The 21,922-nt window shown below is 42.5% G+C and overlaps 1 long non-coding RNA gene and 1 pseudogene across 2 annotated transcripts in view; both read left to right on the top strand.

Annotated features, from left to right (window-relative positions):
• Window positions 1-20,326, top strand: part of LOC149320363 (uncharacterized) — a 33,468-nt pseudogene extending 13,142 nt beyond the window's left edge. The window contains exons 3-8 of the transcript XR_016278062.1: window positions 619-722; window positions 1,506-1,626; window positions 2,822-4,246; window positions 16,202-16,305; window positions 16,916-17,036; window positions 17,852-20,326. The product of XR_016278062.1 is annotated as an uncharacterized LOC149320363 (transcript). The remainder of the gene's footprint in view (window positions 1-618; window positions 723-1,505; window positions 1,627-2,821; window positions 4,247-16,201; window positions 16,306-16,915; window positions 17,037-17,851) is intronic.
• On the top strand, window positions 11,262-13,397 carry LOC149320364 (uncharacterized). The gene is made up of 3 exons (XR_016278945.1): window positions 11,262-11,284; window positions 13,067-13,145; window positions 13,374-13,397. It is a non-coding gene; the product is annotated as an uncharacterized LOC149320364 (long non-coding RNA).
• Window positions 20,327-21,922: the final 1,596 nt, after the last annotated feature.

Raw genomic sequence — 21,922 nt, 5'->3', positions numbered from 1 at the left:
ATAAAGACTTTGTATTTGTATTGTATTTGTACTTTCTTTGGACTGGAGTGGGCATCCTGTGGCCCTCCAGATGTTGTTGGATTACAGCTGCTATCTGCCCCTTTGGCAGCATAACAAATCAGGAAGGGGTGCTGCGAGTTGAACTCCAACAACATTTGGGAGACCACAGGGTTCCCACCCCTGCCTTGTGGCTAACTCTTGTGGGTAATCCTAGCTAGAAAGGGTTTTGTTTTTCTAATGAATAAAGAAGGAACCTAAAACATGATTGGTTGGCTTCAACCTAAGGCAATCTTGTAAATGAGAGACCTCTAAGACACCATGTTATGACCATGCTCAACCAGGTCTTGCAAGCTCAGTGTTTTGGCTTGAGTCAATCCACCCGTAGTGTGCTCTTTCTCTTGTCCTGTTGCCTTCTACATTACTGACAATCATCATATTTTTTTCAGCAAGTCATATTATCTCACAATGTGTCCAAATTATAATAGCCTCAATTTAGTTTTGTCTTTCATTGTATGTTCCAGGTTGATTTGCTCCCAGAGTGATTTAATTGTCTTTTGGAGGTCAATGGAAGGCTGTATAAGTGCACATCTAAAGCGCCTTCATTTGTTCTTTCTGCAGGTGTGCATAGGTCCAAAATGGTCTACAAAGGAGTGGAGAGAGGAGAAGCTACACTGAATCCTTCCTCCATGGAAGAAACTGGAGGACAGATAACAATGGAACAGGTTAATGTTCACCCTCTCCTTCTTTGTGATGGAGGCATCAGAAATTTTTCAGTCTGGGATGCAATGGGTGAACAGAGGTCGTCCTCTGTCCTGCAGTGCCTCAGTTGATCAGAGCTTTCTACCATCTTGTCCTTGCTTTCCTACCCAGCCAGCCAGGGCGAAGGGTGGTGAGATTGGCCTTCTTGCCAATACTGGCTCCTCAGGAGTACTTGGTCTGTTCCTACATTAGCATTAAACCCATGGCTTTTAGGCAGGGTTGGCTCACCATTTTGGTGGAGGGAGGAACCTGACTCAGGGAGCTGGTTTTGAGCCATCATGAAAGGCATAAATGCCTAATGATCTAATTTTGGGTTTTCATATTTATATTGTCATGGATAGGAAGAGGCTCTTGTGTTGGTCTTTGTCTTATGTACTAAAAGAACTTGACCATACAGGTTAGAAATAAAAAAATTATAATAATAATGTGCTGATTGGGTGAAGCTGGCCTAGACCTTTGCCAGTTAATAATGCACAATGGGAAGACCTACGTGGAGGGTTTTCATGTGCTAAACAAAGCCTCTCTTCGCATGAGGAATCTCCTTCCTCAAAGATCATTTTGTAGCATTGTCTTTTCCCTGATGCCATATTCTTCAAGATCCAAGGAGTTAAGGAGAAAGGAAGGGAGAATATTAAAAAATATCCCACTCTATTGGTATTCTGAAGTGATCAAATAATATTTGGGATGCACCATGTGTTCCCCTTTTGCTTAGTCACTATCTGCATGAGAACCATTTTCTATTGCAGGTGACCTTTAGCGATGTTGCTGTGCACTTCACCAAAGAGGAATGGGAACTGTTGGATTGGAGGCAAAGATTTTTGTACAACGACGTGATGATGGAAAACTATGAGAATGTGTCCTCACTGGGTAAGGAATATTAATCCGTTGCCCTTACTACAGGGATGATAAATCCTTCCATAGTATATTGTCATGGCATTATGATTCCACTTTAATTGTCATAGAAACACCTTGCAGAATCTTGGGATTTGTAGTTTAGTGAGTCACCCTTCCTAAACTGCCAGTCCTAAGATTTGTTAGGAAACAACCATGACAGTTACCAGTATTAATTTTTGTCCCCAAATGCTCCTCAGCATATCCCAGAGTAAGATTACCAAGTTTTTGGGTAACCTCTTTCAGCCTGTCTATGCTCTGCCTATATCCTCTTGGTGATAGTGGGGAGGTCTCCTTTGGCACTACAAGGGCTCAGAGAAGGCAGAACAGTTACAAAACTGCCCCCACTTCCCCTAAGGGATGTTAGGGGATATTGAGGAGCAAAAAACATTCTTTCATTTTATTCAGGTTGTGAGATGGGGGAATGCCCTCTGAGATCCCTTAGGGGTCCAGTTTGCCCCCTAATTCCCAATAGTTGCCCATCCCTGCCTTAAAGTTGTTTGAAGGCTGTCTTTAGACTCCTTTCTGGGGTCCAATTCCCAGCCCCCATTTTCATCTTTTCCTGTTGATTTGGATGTTTATTATTCTTTCTCATTAAAGGACCTCAAAATTTCTCTTTCCTGCATCACATTCTGGGGGGGGGGGGGGGGAGAGATTGAGAATTTCCACACAGAGCTAAACTAGCTTTGCTTTGCTCCTGCCCTCCCTCTTTCCCACATGACTTTTCCCCTCCACTCTCCAACTTCTGCACCTGCCCTCAGCCTTTCACCTTCAACATCTCTAACCTGCCATTATATTTTACAGATGCTGAAAGTGAAATGCTGAGGACTGGTGCAAAAGTTTGAGAGTGGAAAGAAAAATGGGGATGTGGAAAACAGGAGGGAGGGCAGGAGCAAAACAAGATATGCTAGCTCTCTGTGGATAGGAAGGTACCTCTGGGAATGTCCAGAATTTGGTCAGAATACATACCTCATGTATTGTGAGGCAGCCATGAACCTGACAAAATTTTAACACCTGGTTTGAATAATTGGTGCAAACTAGCTCCAGTCTTTGTTTTTAGACATACTATGGGGTTTAGCAATTATGGCTGGTATCTATGAAAGGAAAGAAAGGAGACACAGAAACTCCTTTTTCTCTGAACATATTTTTTCCTACTTTTTCTCCTTTATAGAAGAGTTTGTGAATCACCAGAGAATCCACGCAGGAGAAAAATCATACACATGCCAGCAGTGTGGAAAATGTATTGCTCACAAGTCAGCTTTTGTGAGGCATCAGAGAGTCCACACAAGAGAGAAACCATACACATGTCAGCAGCATGGGAATGGTTTTGCTCAGACATTAGACCTTATGAAGCATCAAAGAGTCCACACAGGAGAGAAACCTTACACATGCAAGCAGTGTGGAAAATGTTTTGCTTGGATGTCACACCTTCAGGGTCACTTGAGAGTCCACACTGGAGAGAAACCATACAGATGCCATCAATGTGAAAAATGCTTTGCTCAAAAGTCAGACCTTTTGAAACATCAGAAATGCCATACAGGAGAGAAACCACACAAGTGTGAGAAGTGTGGGAAAGGTTTTGCTCACAATTCTGCCCTTGTGATACATCAGAGAGTCCACACAGGAGAGAAACCATACAAATGCCAGCAATGTGGAAAGTGTTTTATTCAGAAGTCAGCCCTTTTGAGCCATCAGACACTTCACACAGGAGAGAAACCATACAAATGCCAGCAGTGTGGGAAATGTTTTGCTCACAAATCACACCTTCACAGTCACATGAGAGTCCACACAGGAGAGAAACCATACACATGTCAGCAATGTGGAAAATGTTTTGCTCAGAAGTCACACCTTCAGTGTCACCTGAGAGTCCACACAGGAGAGAAACCATATGAATGCCAGCAGTGTGGAAAATGTTTTACTCAGAGGTCAGCCCTTTTGAGTCATGATAGAGTCCACACAGGAGAGAAACCATACAAATGCCAGCAGTGTGGAAAATGCTTTACTCGGAAGTCAGCCTTTTTCAGTCATGATAGAGTCCACACAGGTGAGAAACCATACAGATGCAAGCAGTGTGGAAAATATTTTACTCAGAAGTCATCGCTTTTGAGTCATGATAGAGTACATACAGGAGAGAAACCATATAAATGCCAGCAGTGTGGGAAAGGCTTTGCTCACAAGTCAGACCTTCAGGGTCACTTGAGAGTCCACACAGGAGAGAAACCATACAAATGCCAGCAGTGTGGAAAATGTTTTGCTCATAAGTCACACCTTCAGGGTCACCTGAGAGTCCACACAGGAGAGAAACCATACAAATGCCAGCAGTGTGGAAAATATTTTGCTCGGAAGGCACATCTGCAGGGTCACGTGAGAGTCCACACAGGAGAGAAACCATACAATTGCCTGCGGTGTGGAAAATGTTTTGCTCAGCAGTCACACCTTCAGCGTCACCTGAGAGGAAGTCATACAAAAGCCCTTTTGAGTCATGATAGTGTCCATACAGGAGAGAAACCATACAAGTGTAAGCAGTGCGGAAAGTGCTTTACTTCGGGTAACAACTTTATATACCACCACAGCATCCATACATGAGAGAAGCTATGTAGATGCCAGGACTGCAGATTTTTTTCTTTTTAATGAGGCAGCCTCCACACATATAGATTGTGTTTTGCAAAGCTCTGTTATAATCATATTTTATAAGTATCTTGCACTTATGGGATCATTCAATAAACCTTTGAATTATTTGGAGCATTCTATATTCTTCATTGCCTGTCCAAAGTCTGTGAATGCCAGCATTATGGAGTTTCAGTATTTGCATTAATGAGGTGCTGCTAGAATTCAACTGATTGTGATCATGAAGAAGGATGTTGAAAATGCATATCTGTCCCTTTCTAGCACTGCATTGATACACAGCATTAACTGACATCTGAGTTAAATGCTGGTGTGTCCCCGTCCCCCCGCTATCCTCAGGTCTGAAACCTGGGCTAGAAAGGATCAAGTTTTATTTGGGTTCTTCTCCTGCAATGTGTGTTTTTATTGCCTTTTTTTACATGGGGCATTAGGGTTGCCATACATCAGGACCTGGCCTTGAGAACTAGTTTTCATGCATCATCTTCAGATAGGAGATGAAGTTGTCTGTTCCCCAGTTTGGCTGGGGGGGGGGGGGGCAATTCCAGGCAAGAGGAAAGGGCTCTGTGCTGCTGAGAAAGCAGCAGCTTGTTTCAGTTTATTTAATTCATTTGCAGCTGCAACTGGCAAGGACTGCAGGGACTCATGCTCAACTCTGCATATACCTTCTGATTAGAAGCAAGGAGGCTAAATTTAATGTTCTTTATCCTTTCTCCTCAAGTAAGTGAAAAAGAATAACCACTCTTTTCTCCTGGATCTGGGAACAGCCATTTTAAGATGTCTGTCTTAATTTCCACACTGGAAAATATATTGTGTGTATTTGAATGACAATCTGTGAACAATTATGGTTGGCATTTATGCATCATACTTAATGACATCACCAGAGGCTCATCCCAGGTCCTAACTTTTGGCCCGAGAGACTGGGGGACACTATTACTTTGGTGAGCAAAGGTATATTCACACTACTCGATTGTAAGAGTTTAATGCCATGTGAACTAGTCACTGTTGCTCCTGCTATACTATCTTTTCTTCATATTATTAATCTCTCTCTTTTTACTGGTTTATTTCCTTCCAAGTTTAAACATGCTGCTATCCCTCCAATTCTCAAGAAGTCCTCACTCGATCCATCGTCTCTCTCTGACTATCGTCCTATCTCACTGTTGCCTTTCTTTTAGAAAGTCTTGGGACGTGTTGTTTACGTATGGTATCTTGAGTTTCTCTCTAATAATCCCATCATGGATCCTTTCTAATCTGGATTTTGCCCTCTGTACTCTATAGAGACGGCTCTCACAAAAATTACAGATGATCTGCTTCAGGCCAAGTAAAAAGGCCTGAATTTAAAATACAATACTATACTCAGTTCTCATTCTCCTTGATCTTTCCGCAGCTTTCGACACAGTGAGTCACGGTCTTTTGTTAGACTCGCTTCAGAATTTAGGATTTACTAATCTAGTCTTTAGTTGGATCAGATCATATCTTTCACATTGGTCATTTGCTGAGGTAGCCAGAGGTCAGGTATCTTCTCCTTTTCCTCTGTCAGTTGGGGTTCCACAGGGCTCATTGGTATTTTCTTTATACACTTTATCTCTTGGGAATCTTATCAGTTTGTATGATTTTCAACATCAACTTTATGCCAACAATACACAGTTATATTTTTCTACTCCAGAACTTTCTTTGGATATTGAACAATGTGTTACATCAAGTTTCTCAGCTATATCATCATGGATGCTTCAACGGCATATAAAACTTAACATGGCTAAGACAGAATTACTCATATTTCCTCCAAAACCTACTTTACAATATACCTTTTCTATCACGGTCAATACTGTTCCCATTCATCCTGTGAAGGAAGCACGTAGTCTCAGCTTTATTTTTGATCCTTTTTGTTCTTCACTCCTCAGATTCAGGCTGTAGCCAGTCATAAAATTTTTTTCTTTATACTATTGCTAAAATAAGGTCTTTCCTATTGGCTTCTTCTGCTAAGACCTTAGTTATCTCCCACCTTGATTACTGCAATCTTCTTTTGACAGGGCTCCCATTGTCCCACGTTAGTCCTCTGATTTCTATTCAACATTCTGCTACTAGGATTATCTTTTTAGCTCGTCGCTTTGATCATGTCGCCGCACTTCTTGCATCTCTTCACTGGCTACCCATTCCTTTCTGGATTCAGTAGAAGCTTCTTCTCTTAAGGTTTAAAGCTTTACACAACCTAGCTCCCCCTTACCTGTCCATCCTTATTTCATCTTACTATCCTGTTTGAGATTTGCAGTCCAGGAGCTCAGGGCATCTCACCCAGCCAAGGGTTTCTTCTTCCTCGGCTTTTTCGTCCTTTTTCACTTGCTGCATCATACTCCTGGACCTGCCTCCCTAAATATCTTCAGACTATCTCTTTTCTATCTAGCTTTAAATCCAGATTAAAGACTTTCTTGTTCTCTCAGAAGCATTCAGTACTATAGTTTAATATTGTTTTATAATTTAGATTTTATTATATGTATTATCTGTTTTAACCGTTTTATATTTTAATTGCATAACTTGCTTAATTTTATGTAGTTTATATTTTATGACTTTTAGATTGTATGCCATTGGCAAATTATATGCTGTTCTGAAGATGCCTGTAAAGTGCCATGCAAATTTATGGCTGTATATAAATAAATAACAGTAACAATAACAACAACAATAATAACCACAACTGTCACCCTTCCTTCCTACAGAATCCTGGAAATTGTAGATTAGTGAAAAGAGTGTTTAGAATTGGCTGCTAGGCAGAGAGCTCTAGTGCTGTTATTTATGAGAGTTGCTAGAGAATTCTAAGTCCCTCATGAAACTACAAATCCCAGCATTTTGTTCAGGAAGTTTAATGGTATCAAAGTGCTATGTCTGAACAGTGGAGATCCACCCCAGGTGCCAAAATTGGTTGATCACAATTCTGGGCACAATAATAAAATCTCCGACTTTTTTGGTGCAAGGGTCATCTGCACTGAGAAACTCATGGACCCTCAAGGGATGGATGTCCATCTTATTTTATTTTATTTGTATCCTGTCTTTCTCCCAATATAGGTAGTCAACATGGCTAAAAGCTATTTTTAAAACAGTGCAAATTAAAAACAATGCAAAAACATGAAACATTATGAATATAAATTTACACATTAAAATATTAAACTTTATTAAAAACTATATACAAACCTTGACATCTGAAAAAATCCCATTCCTTCTTTTACTTAGGAGTCAGTCCTTTAGGTATCTGAATGCCAACAAGAGAGAGAAAGTACTTTTTGTTTGGAGAGACAGTATATCTAGAATTTGTCTTGTAAAACTATTGGACCCTCTTTGAAACTATCTTTGCTTCAAAGCATATGATTTTAAGGCATCTTGCACTTATATCTCTATTCAATAAAACTTTGAATTATTTGGAGCATTCTGCTTTCTTAGCTGCCCATCCAAAGAGTATGAAACATGGCATCAGTTTTGGTGAATTAGTATTTTTATCAATGGAGATACAGAATGAGGGCCACAGGATCCCCACTCCTGGCACAACATTGGCCTTCATTCTGTATCTCCATTAATAATAGCAGCGAGACATATCTCTGGCCCTTTTCTCCCCACCTGCCTCCCTCCTGCCGGGCTGCAGGTTGCCTACCCCTGGTTCAATTAATTAACTCTAGGATCTTATCCCTGTTCATTTGAAGGAAAGCTAGAAGCAAGGGACTGGCAGATACAAAGTATTTCAAACTGATTGATAAATTTATTGGGGAAAGACACACAGGCTAAAGACAGCCTTTCTCTCTGTCACATACACACCCAAGAAGCTCAGAATAAAGGGATTAGCTATGGATATAGAGAAGAGGCTTGCTAATGGGTGATAATTACCTGAAGGAAACTGCTCCTTATGATGAATGCTCTTTCAGAACCCAAGCCATATGGAAGGGACTGGGAAAGTGGCTGAGGGTCGGAGCTAAATCAAAATTCAGTGACATCTTGACTAGCACACTAAATGAAGCAATTGGGAGTCCTTAAGTAGACCAGCTCTAGGCCTGAAGTTAAGATTGTTTTTCTATACTTCCAGGCAATAGAATCATAGAGTTGGAAGAGACCGCAAGGGCCATCCAGTCCAACCCCCTGCCATGCAGGAAATCACAATCAAAGCATCCCCGACAGATGGCCATCCAGCCTCTGTTTGAAGACCTCTAAGGAAGGAGACTCCACTACACTCCGAGGGAGTTTGTTCCACTGTCGAACAGCCCTTACTGTCAGAAGTTCCTCCTAATGTTGAGGTGGGATCTCTTTTCCTGCAGTTTGCATCCATTGTTCCGTGTTCTAGTCTCTGGAGCACTGCAGCATGCTAGACTCCAGGTCCCTCATCCAGCAGCACCACAGACTGCTGGGAACTGCAGTCTAATAAGGCTGCATGCTGTAGAAATAATCCAGTTCGACACCATTTTAATGCTATGAAAAATCCTGGGATTTGTAGTATTTTGTGGCACCAGAGCTCTCTGACAAAGAAGGCTAAATGTTTCACGAAACTACAATCTCCAATTATTATTATTATTATTATTATTATTATTATTATTTTCTTATATCCTGCCTTTCTCCCAATATACGGATTCATAGCATTAATCTAAAGTAATGTCTTTCTACAATGTAGAGGGACACCCCCATTACATAATTATAGCACTCTGATCCTACTGTGATTTTAAGTGTTTTAAAGTTATAAAGTTAAAAAGTCTTATAATGCAAGCCATGCACTGATGGTCTATTGCACTATAATTTTTTATTAATTGATTTTATATCCTGCCTTTCTCCAAAATAGGATTCTCTTAAAGGGGTTTGTTTTTTTTTATAAAAAGAAAGGAACATATTATTCTAATGTGTCTTGGAATTAAAAATTGTGTCTGTGTGTGTATGTCTTGGAATTTAAAATCCCTCCTGGAAGTGGGAATGAAATGTAAAGTCGAAGGCTTTCATGGCTGGCATCCACAGTTTTTTGTGGGTTTTTTGGGCTATGTGGCCATGATCCAGAACATGGAACCATGTTTCTGGAACATGGCCACATAGCCCGAAAACCCCACAAAAAACTAGGGGAATGAAATGTTGTGTGGATGCAGCCTGGGTTCTTAGCTCAGCTGAGAAGCTGGAATGCAGTGCAGAGCTGGGGAGTTCCCAGAAACCCCCAGCCAGCTCTGGCAGGGGGATTCTGGGAGTTGTAGCTCCCCAAGCCCCATAATTGTTCCAAGCTCTGGTTTGGCATTTGGAGATGGAGAGTGGGTGGAAGGGAGTGAGAGAGACTCTTTTCCACTGGCAAAACCCTGTGTTTATTATTATTATTTTCCTACAGCTTCTTTTGAGCTGAACTGAAAGAGCTTTAAATCTGTCACTGGTGGCTTATAAATTATCCATAAATGCACCATTAAAGGCAAAGAGATCTATATGGGCCAGGAGGATGACACTGTGAGCTGCCTTAAAACACCTTTGTGTGTTGTGCTTTGTGTGTGCAATGAGTACAGATTACAAAGCCTGGGTATCAAACACCCTCCCATCTCCAAATGCTCATCCTCAGGTAGCTCTTTTTTTGTCCTCATTGAGCCTTATCACAAGGAGGTTTTTGCAGCTTTTTGCAGCTCAGATCCGACATGACTGCGGGTCCAACGATGCGAATCCATGCGATAACATGATGTGTTATCACACATGATTCTTTTCTATGGGGGCTCCTTCTGTGGCGTTTCTGCAGTGATTCCAAAGTGCCTCCTCATTTTGATGAATTTGGAAAAAAGTGAATTCACAGAATTCGCTTTCAAGCTCACTTCGATTTCACTCCGAATTGGTTTGGTGTGGAATGCAACTTTGCTTCTGCTCTGGTACACTACCACAAACCCTGAGTTGCAAATTTCCCATGATGCAGCATTTCCTTTTGGTGGTCCTTTCACTTTCAGGGCAACTCATTTTTGGGAATATATACATGTGTGTATGTGCGTGAATGTGAATACATAGATATGCACGTCTATCTATCTATCAATCTATCTATATATGTGTGTGTTAAAATTGCTGAAATGGAAGGGAAAATAAAAAAGGGGGATGAAGAAGACACAGAAATATTCACGAGGCAAATATTTATGCAATCATGCAAATACGCGAAACAGGGAACAAGAACTTGTGCCCCTTTTCACCCCAGAAACGTACAAGGTCACGATGCGTTCAGACGCCCAGTGAGCATGCGCAAAGGTGCCGATTTGAATCGTTGAATCCCACCAGTGTGGAAATACAATTTGCACTCACTCTGCTTTGCTTGAATCCGCATCACGTGACTTGCCTTGGATTCGATTCCCCCTCGATTTGGAAGGGCAACCAGGTGTGATAAAATATTCATGTTATGATGTGAATTTGCATAGCTGAACCAGGAGTCACCCTGGTTCAGCTGGGTGCAAAAACCTCTGTGTGATAAACACCATCCTTAGGCCTTGCCTTCTTGTGCCTCCTCTGAGCGTCTCTGAGCATGAACAGAGTGGCTGCCGCTCATTGCTTGAGCAGCTGCACTTTGCTTTATTGACCTGAATTTATCTGATGTAAACATCTTCAGAGAAAGACTCAGTTTGCATCTGCAATGAAAAAATAATGCAGTTTGTCGCCACATTAACTGCCCTTGGCTCCATGCCGTGGAATGCTGGGATTTGTAGTTTGCTGTGGCACCTGACAGAGATGGCTAAAAGCTCCTCAGAACTACAAATCCAAGATTCCATTGCATGCAGCCATAATGGAAGGTAAAGTGGTGTCATCCTCAGGTAAAGGCTCGACCCTCTTTCTGTGTCTTGGGGGGGCTCTTAGCCTCTCAAAATGGTGGCACTCAGTCTGCCCCCCCCTTCCCGAAATCCTGGCTAGGTCCCTCCCTGCCTCTCCCCTTTTGCAGCCTCTCTAGGAGTCCCAGCCCTCTGCCCTCTCTCTCCCCTTGGAGGACTCTCTAGGAATCCGAGGCCTCCTCTCTCTCTCTCTCTCTGGGAATCTGAGCCAGGCAAAGGAGGAGGTAACTGGGGCTGGGGCACCCCAATGGGGCTTTGTGGGGGACCAGGAGGAGGAGAAGGAGAGCCCCTCTGCTCTCTCTCGCAACCTGAGCCCTTCTGCTCCCTGGGGCCCTTGGAGGCAGAGGATGAGGGTGCCCTCCATTTAGGTGCCTCCCAGCTGGGGAGGGGCCCCTGCTCCTGCTCCCCTTGAGGACGAAGGGAGACCCCTTGCTCCCCTCCCCAGGCCCCCTCCCTCCCTCCCTCCCTCCAAGGCGGGCAGGGCAGGGCAAGGCAGGGGAGGCCCAGCTGTCTACACTGGAGGCATACTTTGAGACCGTCCCCCGAACTGCCACAGCTGCTCCCTCCCTCCTAGTTCTGGGCAGAGGAACAGAAAGACCCCGGAAAGCTACAAATCCCAGGGCCCCTTAGGATGGGGCTACTGCAGCACTTAAAGCAGTGTCAGACAGTCTAGATGCACCCAAAGTCTGGGAAGAGGAGGAGGAGGAGGGGAAAGGGATTCCTGGAGCAGAAAAGAGGCTCCTTTCCCTTCAGAGATGGCCTCCTGGGGGTGTACTTGTCAGGGTTAATGAAGCCAAGGGGGCTCCTCTTTGCCTTCAGGGGTTAGGGAGGGAGGGAGGGAGGAGGAAAGAGGACCCTGTGGCTCCCCTCCCAGACACTCCCTGCAAAGGGAGCTTTACTGTTACTATTAATATAGGAACAGCGAAAGAACGGATGTAGGCCATATGGCCCTGGAGCCATGAATTCGTTTAAGGTATCCAGATAGCCATGTAAAATCTCTTTATGGGTTCTCTGCTGCATTATCCCTCCGGCATCATCTGCTCCATCTTCCCCAGACTGAGCGCTGTTTTTTTCCCTTTTGGGAGAAGACTAAGGTCCAGAACACACTGCTGGAATAATCCAGTTTGAGACTGCTTTAACTGCCCTGGCTCAGTGCTAGGGAATCCTGGGAACTGTAGTTTATTGTAGCACCAAAGCTCTCTGACAGAGAAGGCTAAATGTCACAAAACTACAGTTCCCAGAATTCACTAACATTGAGCCAAGGCAGTTAAAGTGGTCTCAAACTGGGTTATATCTGCATTATAATGGAAACCTTGCCCTATGAGGAACGACTCAGGGAGCAGGTATGTTTAGCCTGGAGAAGAGAAGGTTAAGAGATGATATGATAGCCCTGTTTAAATACTTGAAGGGATGTCATATTGAGGAGGGAGCAAGCTTGTTTTCTGCTGCTCCAGAGAACAGGACCAGGAACAATGGATGCAAGCTCCAGGAAAAGAGATTCCACCTCAACATTAGTAGAAACTTCCTGACAGTAAGGGCTGTTCGACAGTGGAACAAACTCCTTCCTTGGAGTGTAGTGGAGTCTCCTTCCTTGGAGGTCTTTAAGCAGAGGCTGGATGGCCAATTGTTGGGGATGCTTTGATTGTGATTTCCCCCTGTTTGCATTTTTCCATCTTCTCCACACTGTGGTCCTACCATTTCATTGTTCTTTCCTTTGCTACGGTCATAACCAGTAAAGCCCTTGTTATGGTTTTTAACCTAGGCTTGCAACCAGCCAGTCTTCTGCCCATCTAGCTCATCCTTCCCCCAAATGTTTTGTTCTGCATACGTTGGAGAACCTTCTCTGACATTGCTGCAACTTGTCTGTATCCTTCTTTAAAAATAAGGTGTCCAGTACTGAACACCCAGATGTGACCTGACTACAACAGAATATATTGGGACTATGCTTTTGGAAACCAAGGTTCCATTAATATAGATGAAAACACAATTTGTCTTCTTTGCTGCAGCATCACACTGCTGGCTCTTGTTCAACTTATGATCAACCACAATTCCAGGAAGTAGTCAGGATTTCCTGTTCAATTTAAGGTACGAGATTTCCTTGTTTCAGCTTAAGGTGCTCCTTGAGTTGGAAGGCATGTACTGTTCTCCTGTGGCTTGGCAAGAAATGTTTCTTTCCTCTTGGCTTTTGGGGTGGTGGGACTTGGAATGCCTGCATATTGGCTAGGAATGCCCAAATGTGTTTAGAATGAAGAGGAAATTATATCCCCCCCCCCCCAAAAAAAAAAATTCTTTTCTGTCCCTGTCCTTCTGCAGCTCCTTTCTGAGAAGTGGTTTCACTTTTTTGGTTACCAATTTTTAAATGGTTACTGGAACAAGTCAAGCCTGAACTCTTCATAGAAGCCAAGATGACTAATCTGAGACTGTCATACTTTATACCATAAGAAGGCATGGCTCACTGGAAGAGACAATAATGCTTGGTAAGGTAAAAGGCAGTAGAAAAGAGAAAGACCACATTCCAGATAGATACTGTACACTCAATCTGTGGGAAACAAAGAGGCATCAACGCTTGTATAAAGTGTTGAGAGCCAGCCTTTAGGGGCTCTTGTAACCAGGTTTAAGTCAACTGCTTTTGCCTAATGCTTCTCCAGTCTTAAAATGGAATTCCTGATTGTTTCTTTTATCTTACAAGAATATCCAGAGTCTTTTCTCCTGTTTTTACCAAAAGCTCATGTGGCACTAGCTCTGCTGCACTTGGCTTAATATGTTGCTGTTATTCAGTCAAGCAATCAATCTTTATTTACAGTGAGTAGACCCGACAACACATGACACTTAAAACCATATAAAATAGAAAGGTTACATAAAAGAAACAATTGGTTTACATGATATTAAATTATCAGGTTGGGTTACAACACTGGAGATTATTATTGATTATATAATTATACATCTTGTTATTTCTGTTGTTAGCTGCCTTTGAGTCGACCTCAACTCATGGTGACCCTGTGAATGAGACATCTCCATGCCTCCCGATCCTTTACCTGTCTGCTCAAGTCCTGCAAGCTTAGACTTTTGGTCTCCTTGATTTAGTCTGTCCTTCTGGTATGCAAACTTCCTCTCTTTCTATTGCCCTGTACCTTCCCCAGCACCATTGTCTTTTCTAATGAATCATGCCTTCTCATAATGTGGTCCGAGTATGATAACCTCAGTTTCGTGGCCAAAGTATGACAACAACATCTTGGCTTCCAGGGAGACTGCAGACTTGATTCGTTCTAGGACACAATTATTTGTCTTTTTGATCATCCACAGTATCCTCAGCAATCATCTCCAGCACCACATTTCGAATGAAATAATTTTCTTTCAGCTCTCAATCTTTACATGGTAATGAGGAATACAATGGCTTGGATGATTCTAACTTTAGCATTTAGCTGTATATCACTTTAGGACAGTGGTGTCACTAGGGTTGGTGTCACCCGATGCTGTCACTCATGGTGTCACCCCCGCATTGACTTCCCCCCTTACCAAACCATACAGAATCCTTAGTAATTTTTTTTGTACTAATGCTACTCATACATCATAATTCCCATATTTCTCTCAATGTAATGGTAATAGTTGTGACATAAAAACTAAGAAAAAAGCATGCCTTCAAATTACAATATCATAAATATAGCCTAAATGTATTTACATATACCTAAGAGTCCAAGTAAGGAGTCCAAGTAGACCACAAGTTGAACATGAGTCAACAGTGGATGAGGCAGCTAAAAAGGCTAATGCAATTTTAGGCTGCATCAAGGGAAGTAATAATGCTACTGTATTCTGCTTTCTATTCTATGTTTCCCCCCCACCGAAGGTTTCTGGGGTTGTGCAGAGGAAAGACTGTGTGGCCCAGTAGCTACCCTTGCTTTCTTGTAGACTTGGGCTGTTGGAGAATGAAGCGGGGAAGAGAGCTCCTTCATCTGAAAAAAATGTTAATTAAAAAATAAATAAATAATTTAAAAATTTAAAAAATGAAAATGAAAAAAGAGTTGGACTAAACAAATTAATTACCCACTGACACTCAGATCCCTTCCATGGGAAGGAAAGAGACAGTAATGGCTCTTGGGAGGGTGTGTGTGTGTGTGTGTGTGTGTGTGTGTGTGAATATATAGGTATCTCTTCAGGTAAAAGAAGGACAACTCTAGTTCTGAAGCTCATTCCACACTCTTAGCTCCAGGCTGCCTCTGAAATCTTGAGGAAAGAGGGCTGTGCCTCTGTTTCCTTCGTTGCATATAGTTTACTTTCTTTGGACTGAGGTGGACATCCTGTGGCCCTTCAGATGTTGATAAAGGACAGTTGACATCTGTCCCTTGGACAGCATAGCAAATAAATAAAAGTTACTGGTAGTTGTAATTTGCCAATTCCTGGAAGGCTACAGGATTTCAACGCCTGCCTTAGGGCTAAATTTTATACGTAATCACAACTAGCATAGCAAAGCAGTAATGGGCTCTGGGAGTTGTATTCCACCAACACTTTCAGGACCACAGGAAATCTTGTGGGTAATCGCAGCTAGTCTGCATCCACACTTCCAAAAAAAAAAATCCAGTTTGATATTACTTTAACTGTCATGGCTCAGTGCTATAGACTTCTGTGGATTGTAATTTGTTGTTGCACCAGAGCTCTCTGGCAGAGAATGCGAAATGTCTCAGATAACTACAATTCCTAGAATTCCATATCATTGAGCCATGGCGGTTAAAGTGATGTCAAACCTGATTGTTTTTGCAGTGAGGATACAGCACAAGAGAAGACTTTGTTTCCCTGATAAAGATGGAACCCAACAGAAGATCACTTGGTTTCAACTTAGGGCAATCCTATGAAAGAGAGACGTCCAAGCTACCATATTTTGAATAGGTTCAACCAGGACTTGAAATCTCAGCATTTTGGCTTCCTTAAGTCAATCCACCTGCAGTGTGCTCTTTCTGTTCATCATCATCTTTTCCAGTGACTCATGTCATCTCATTCTGTGCCCAAAGTCTGATAGCCTCAATTTACCTCCAGTATAAGTTCAGGCTTGATTTGCTCTCAGAGCCATTGAATTGTCTTGTTGGTGGTCCATGGAAGGCTGTATAAACATGTGTACATGTAAAACATCTTCATTTTACTTACTGCAGGTGTGCATAGGTCCAAAATGGTCTCCAAAGGAAGAGAGAAAGGAAAACCTACACTGAATTTCTTCTCCATGGAAGAAACTGCAGGAAAGATTACCTTGGAACAGGTTAATATTCACCCCTCCTTTTTTGTGACGGAGTTATTTGGAGTTTACCAGTCTGGGATGCAGTGGGTGGTCAGATATTGTCTTTTGTCCTTCTGTTGCTCAGTGTTTTCTTCCCTCTTGTCCTTGCTTCTCCTCCCAAGCAGTTAGGGCCAGGGATTGGGTTACTGCCAGTGGTGGCTCCTCAGAGGGTCCCTCAGGCCTCATATTTTTATTGTCAAGGATAGGAAGAAGTTCTTATGGTGTTCTCTGTCTAATGTGCTAAAAGAACTTTATCATACAGGCTGGAAATTCAAAAAAATCTGCTGATTGGGTGAGGCTACCATAGACGTATGCCAGTTAGCAAGGCAGATTGAGAAGACCTATGGGAAAGAATTTCCATGTGCTAAACAATGCCTCCCTTCACAGAAGCAGTGTAGATAATCAGGGTCCCAGATTGTAGCCTAGTCTTTCTCTTTATGTCCTTTCTTCAAGATGCAGGGGGTTAAGGAAAGGAGATAGGAGAGTATTCAAACATGTCCTGCTCTTAATCAAGTAATATTTGGGATGCACCATGTGTTTTCCTCCACTTTGGATAAGTCACTGTCTAAATAAGGGCTACTTTCTGTTGCAGGTGACCTTTGGAGATGTTGCTGTGTACTTCACACAAGAGGAATGGCAACTGTTAGATTGGAAACAAAAAATTTTGTATGAGGAAGTGATGATGGAAAACTATGAGAATATGTTCTCCCTTGGTAAGGAATTTGAACCCATTGCCCTTCATACAGACACCAAGAGGCCCTTCATACTGCATTGTCATAGCACTATGATTCCACTTTAATTGTTATGGCAACATCTTCTGAAATCTTGGAATTTGTAGTTGAATGAGGCATTAGAGCTCTCCCAACAGAATTCTAACCGCCCCCTCCCAAAACTGCCAGTCCTGGGATTCTGTAGGAAAGAGTTATGTGAGTTATGGTTATAGTCATGGCAGGGATGGTGGGAAGAGAAGGAAGGGGGAGAAAAAGTGGGGTGGAGAGGTGGATGCGATGGGAGGGTGTTGAGAATGAAGCTGGGGGGATTGTGAAGAAATCTTGGATCTGGAGTGAGTGGGTGGCTGTTATGACAAGATAGGTGATTGTGGGGAGGAGAGATGGATGTGACGGGAGATTCTTTTGAATGAAGCTGGGGGGTCATGGTGAGGAGCAGGGAAAAGGAAGTATGAGCTGGAACTGCTGGCAGGAAAGGAGTCTGCATTATTCATGTTGGGGGGATAGTGACATTCAGTATGGGTGATCCACCCCTTACCCTGTAATAGGAAGTGGGATAGGGAGAGGAGGAAAATTAGGCCTGTCATGGCACTGACTACTGTAATGCCAAAATTGAAGGGAGGGCTTATCACACCTGGGGGAGGTTTAAAGAAGTGCGGTTCTGCAAAAGAAGAGAGGTTAAGGAATATTTTCAAAGTGGTATGATCCTGTTTCCTTTCATAACAGTATTACCATGAGACATGAGGTTGCTGTGATAATGACCTCAGTCTTCTCTGTCTGTTCTTTGTTCTTATTTATAGGAGACATTGTGATGCATGAGATAATCAAGACAGAAGAGAAACCATACAAATGTCAGTTGTGTAGAAAAGGTTTTGCTCATATATCAGGCCTTGTGATTCACCAGAGAGTCCATACAGGAGAGAAACCAAACAAATGCCTGCAGTGTGGAAAATGTTTTGCTTACAGATCAGACCTTTCAAAGCATCAGAGAGTCCATACAGGAGAGAAACCTTACAGATGCCAGCAGTGTGCAAAATGTTTTGCTTATAGGTCAGATCTTTTGAAACATCAGAGAGTCCACACAGGAGAGAAACCATACAATTGCCAGCAGTGTGGAAAAAAATTTTCTGACAAGTCTGCCCTTGCGAGTCACCAGAGAACCCACACTGCAGAGAAACCATACAAATGCCAGCAGTGTGGCAAATGTTTTGGACGGAATTCATTCCTAGTGATCCATCAGAGAATCCATACAGGAGAGAAGCCATACAAATGCCAGCAGTGTGGCAAATGTTTTGCTCGGAATTCATTCCTAGTAACTCATCAAAGAGTCCACACAGGAGAGAATCCATACAAATGCGAGCAATGTGGAAAATTTTTTTCTGACAAGTCTCCCCTTGTGACTCATCAGAGAATCCACACTGGAGAGAAACCATACAAATGTCTCGAGTGTGGCAAATGTTTTGGTCGGAATTCATTGTTAGTGATCCATAAGAGAGTCCACACAGGAGAGAAACCATACAAATGCCAGCAATGTGGAAAATGTTTTGCTCAGAATTCAGCACTTTTGAAGCATCAGTATGTCCACACAGGAGAGAAACCATATAAATGCCAGCAGTGTGGAAAATGTTTTGCTCAGAAATCAGTCCTTTTCACACATCACCGAGTCCACACTGGAGAGAAACCATACATATGCCAGGAGTGTGGCAAATGTTTTGCTCACAAGTCAGCCCTTGGAGCTCACGCAGAACGGAAACCATACAAATGCCAGCAGTGTGGGGAAAGTTTTGCTTGCAAGTCAGTCCTTTTGAGGCATCACTGTGTCCACACAGGAGAGAAACCATATGAATGCCTGAAGTGTGGGAAATGTTTTGGTCGAAAATCATTCCTCGTGTCTCATCAGAGAGTCCACACAGGAAATAAGTCCTACAAATGTGAGCTGTGTGGGATATGTTTTTCTGACAAGTCTGCTTTTGTGACTCATCAGAAAATCCACACAGGAGAGAAACCACACGGATGTCAGCAGTGTGGGAAATGTTTTGCTCAAAAGTCACACCTTGAAAGTCACTTGAGAGTCCACACAGGAGAAAAACCATATAAATGCCAACTGTGTGAGAAATGCTTTTCTGTCAAATCAAACCTGTCAAGGCATCAGACTGTCCACACAGGAGAGAAACCATACAAATGCCAGCAGTGTGGGAAATGTTTTTGTCGGAATTCATTCCTAGTGATTCATAGAAGAGTTCACTCAGGAGAGAAACCTTACAAATGTCAATAGTGTGGCAAATATTTTGCACACAAGTCAGCCCTTGTGTTTTGCTCAGACATCACACCTTGAAAGTTACTTGAGAGTCCATACAGGAGAGAAACTATCAGAGTTAAAAGAAGATAGAAACCATACTAATGGCAACAGTTTGGGAAATTTTTAGTTTGCAAGTCAGTCTTTTTGACTCTCATAAGAGAGTCCACAAGGAGAAAAGCTATACAAATGACAGCAGTGTGGCAAACGTTTTGTTGGAATTCATTCTTAGCAATGCATCAGAAAGTCCACACAGGAGAGAAACCATACACATGTGAGAAGTGTGGGAAACTAATGGACAAGGGAGACCTTGTTGCTCATCAGAGAATCCAACTAGCACAGAAACCATGCAGATGCAAAAAGAATGGGAAATATTTTGTTCAGGATTGAACCCTTTTGACACAGCACAGTGTGCACAGTGGAGATAAAATGAACATGTTATATTCTTTTTGTTTGGAGAAACAGTACATGCAGATTCTGTTTTATAAATCTATCTTAACTTTCTTTGATGCTATTTTTCGTTAAAATATTTGATTTTAAAATTTCTTGCACTTTTATGCTCATTCAAATAAAACTTTGGATTATTTGGAGCATATCTTGAATGCCTTTCCCTACACAATCTGCCCCACACTCTCAGGACTTCTGGAAAGAAACTATTGGAATATCCAAAAATTAGACTAAGATCAACTTTTGATAAAGCATTTACTACTGCTGTCCTAAGACTCTGGAATGGCCTACCGGAAGAGATCTGTCTCATTAACACTCTAGAAGCCTTTAAGAAAGCACTTAAGGTGGATCTCTTCCAGCGGGCATATCGACCTGATCTATTATGATTGAACCCTGAAAATGTTTACCTCCTAGGGATGAAGTGCACATAGATTGTAATAATAATTTCTATACTGTTTTATAATTGATCGGTAATCAATATTTGTATGAAATTGTGATTTGTGAAATTTATGCATTGTAATGCTGATTTTAGCTGTTGTGCTCCCGCCTTGATCCATGGGGAGAGGCGGGAAATATAAATAAAGATTTTTTTTATTATTATTATCATTTTCTTGGCAGGCTATCCAGTCTATGAAACATAACATCATTTAAGGGGAACCTTTTTTTTTTAATTAGTGAGGTACTCTTGAATTCATTTGGCTGTGACCATTTCTTCCCCCCTTCTGTCCCCATATTGACACATGATGTCCACTGACTCTCCATGTTAAATCATAGAATCAGAATCGTAGAGTTGGAAGAGACCACAAGGGCCATCCAGTCCAACCCCCTGCCATGCAGGAAATCCAGATCAAAGCATCCCCGACAGATGGCCATCCAGCCTCCGTTTGAAGACCTCCAAGGAAGGAGACTCCACTACACTCCGAGGAAGTGTGTTCCACTGTCAAAACAGCCCTTACTGTCAGGAAGTTCCTCCTAATGTTGAGGTGGAATCTCTTTTCCTGCAGCTTGCATCCATTGCTCCGGGTCCTAGTCTCTGGAGCAACAGAAAACAAGCTAGCTCCCTCCTCAATATGACATCCCTTCAAATATTTAAACAGGGCTGTCACATCACCTCTTAATCTTCTTTTCACCAGGCTAAACATCCCAATCTCCCTAAGGCGTTCCTCATAGGGCATTGGCTTCCAGGCCCTTCACCATTTTAGTCGCCCTCCTTTGGACACGCTCCAGTTTCTCAATGTCCTTTTTAAATTGTGGTGCCAGAACTGGACACAATATTCCAGGTGAGGCCTGACCAGAGCAGAATACAGTGGCACTATTACTTCTCTTGATCTAGACACCATACTTATATTGACGCAGCCTAAAATTGCATTGGTCTTTTTAGCTGCCGCATTGCACTGTTGACTCATGTTCAACTTGTGGTCTACTCGGACTTCTAGATTCCTTTCACATATAGTTTTGTTCAGCCAGGTGTTGCCCATCCTATATCTGTGCATTTCGTTTTTCTGCCCTAAGTGCAGTAACTTACATTTATCCATGTTGAAATTCATTTTGTTAGCTTTGGCCCAGCTCTCTAATCTATTAAGGGAGAACCAGAGATGCTCCCTCTAGCCCAGTGATTCCCAAGGTTTACCTCTGTTTGGGACTTCAGTTCCCAAAATTCCTTTTGGAAGCTAAACACCTGGAGGACCAGAGTTTGGGAACAAGAGCAGTCTAGCCCATTAGATGGGAGCAGACAATAACTGATAAATCACAAAACCCACTTGCAGCCTCAGGGGCCCCATCTGGTGGCAGTAAGTTCCACAATTCAACCATGTAGTGAGCAAAGAGATTCTTTCCCCTCTCCAGGCTGCATCCAAAGGCCTTCTCTCCTCCTTCCCAGCAAGATTCTGCAGTTCCAGACTCAACTGAAGGTCTGAAATCAGAAGCAGGAAGGCATGCACACAAATCCACCCCTCAAAAATAATCTTTAGGGTACCAATCCTTATAAGGAAGGGAACTACATAGGTTTAGCCTGGAGAAGAGATGTTTAAGGGATGATATGACAGCCCTGTTTATTTGAAGGGGTGTCACCTTGAGGATGGAGCAAGCTTGTTTTCTGCTGCTCCAGAGACTAGAACACATAACAGTG

The sequence above is a fragment of the Sceloporus occidentalis genome, unplaced genomic scaffold (genome assembly GCF_023333645.1).
Source record: "Sceloporus occidentalis isolate IW3139 unplaced genomic scaffold, rSceOcc1.0.p SCAF_1, whole genome shotgun sequence".
In the NCBI taxonomy this organism is placed as follows: domain Eukaryota; kingdom Metazoa; phylum Chordata; class Lepidosauria; order Squamata; family Phrynosomatidae; genus Sceloporus; species Sceloporus occidentalis.
Note: the sequence above shows the minus strand (reverse complement) of the source record. Positions and strands in the feature narration are given on the sequence as shown.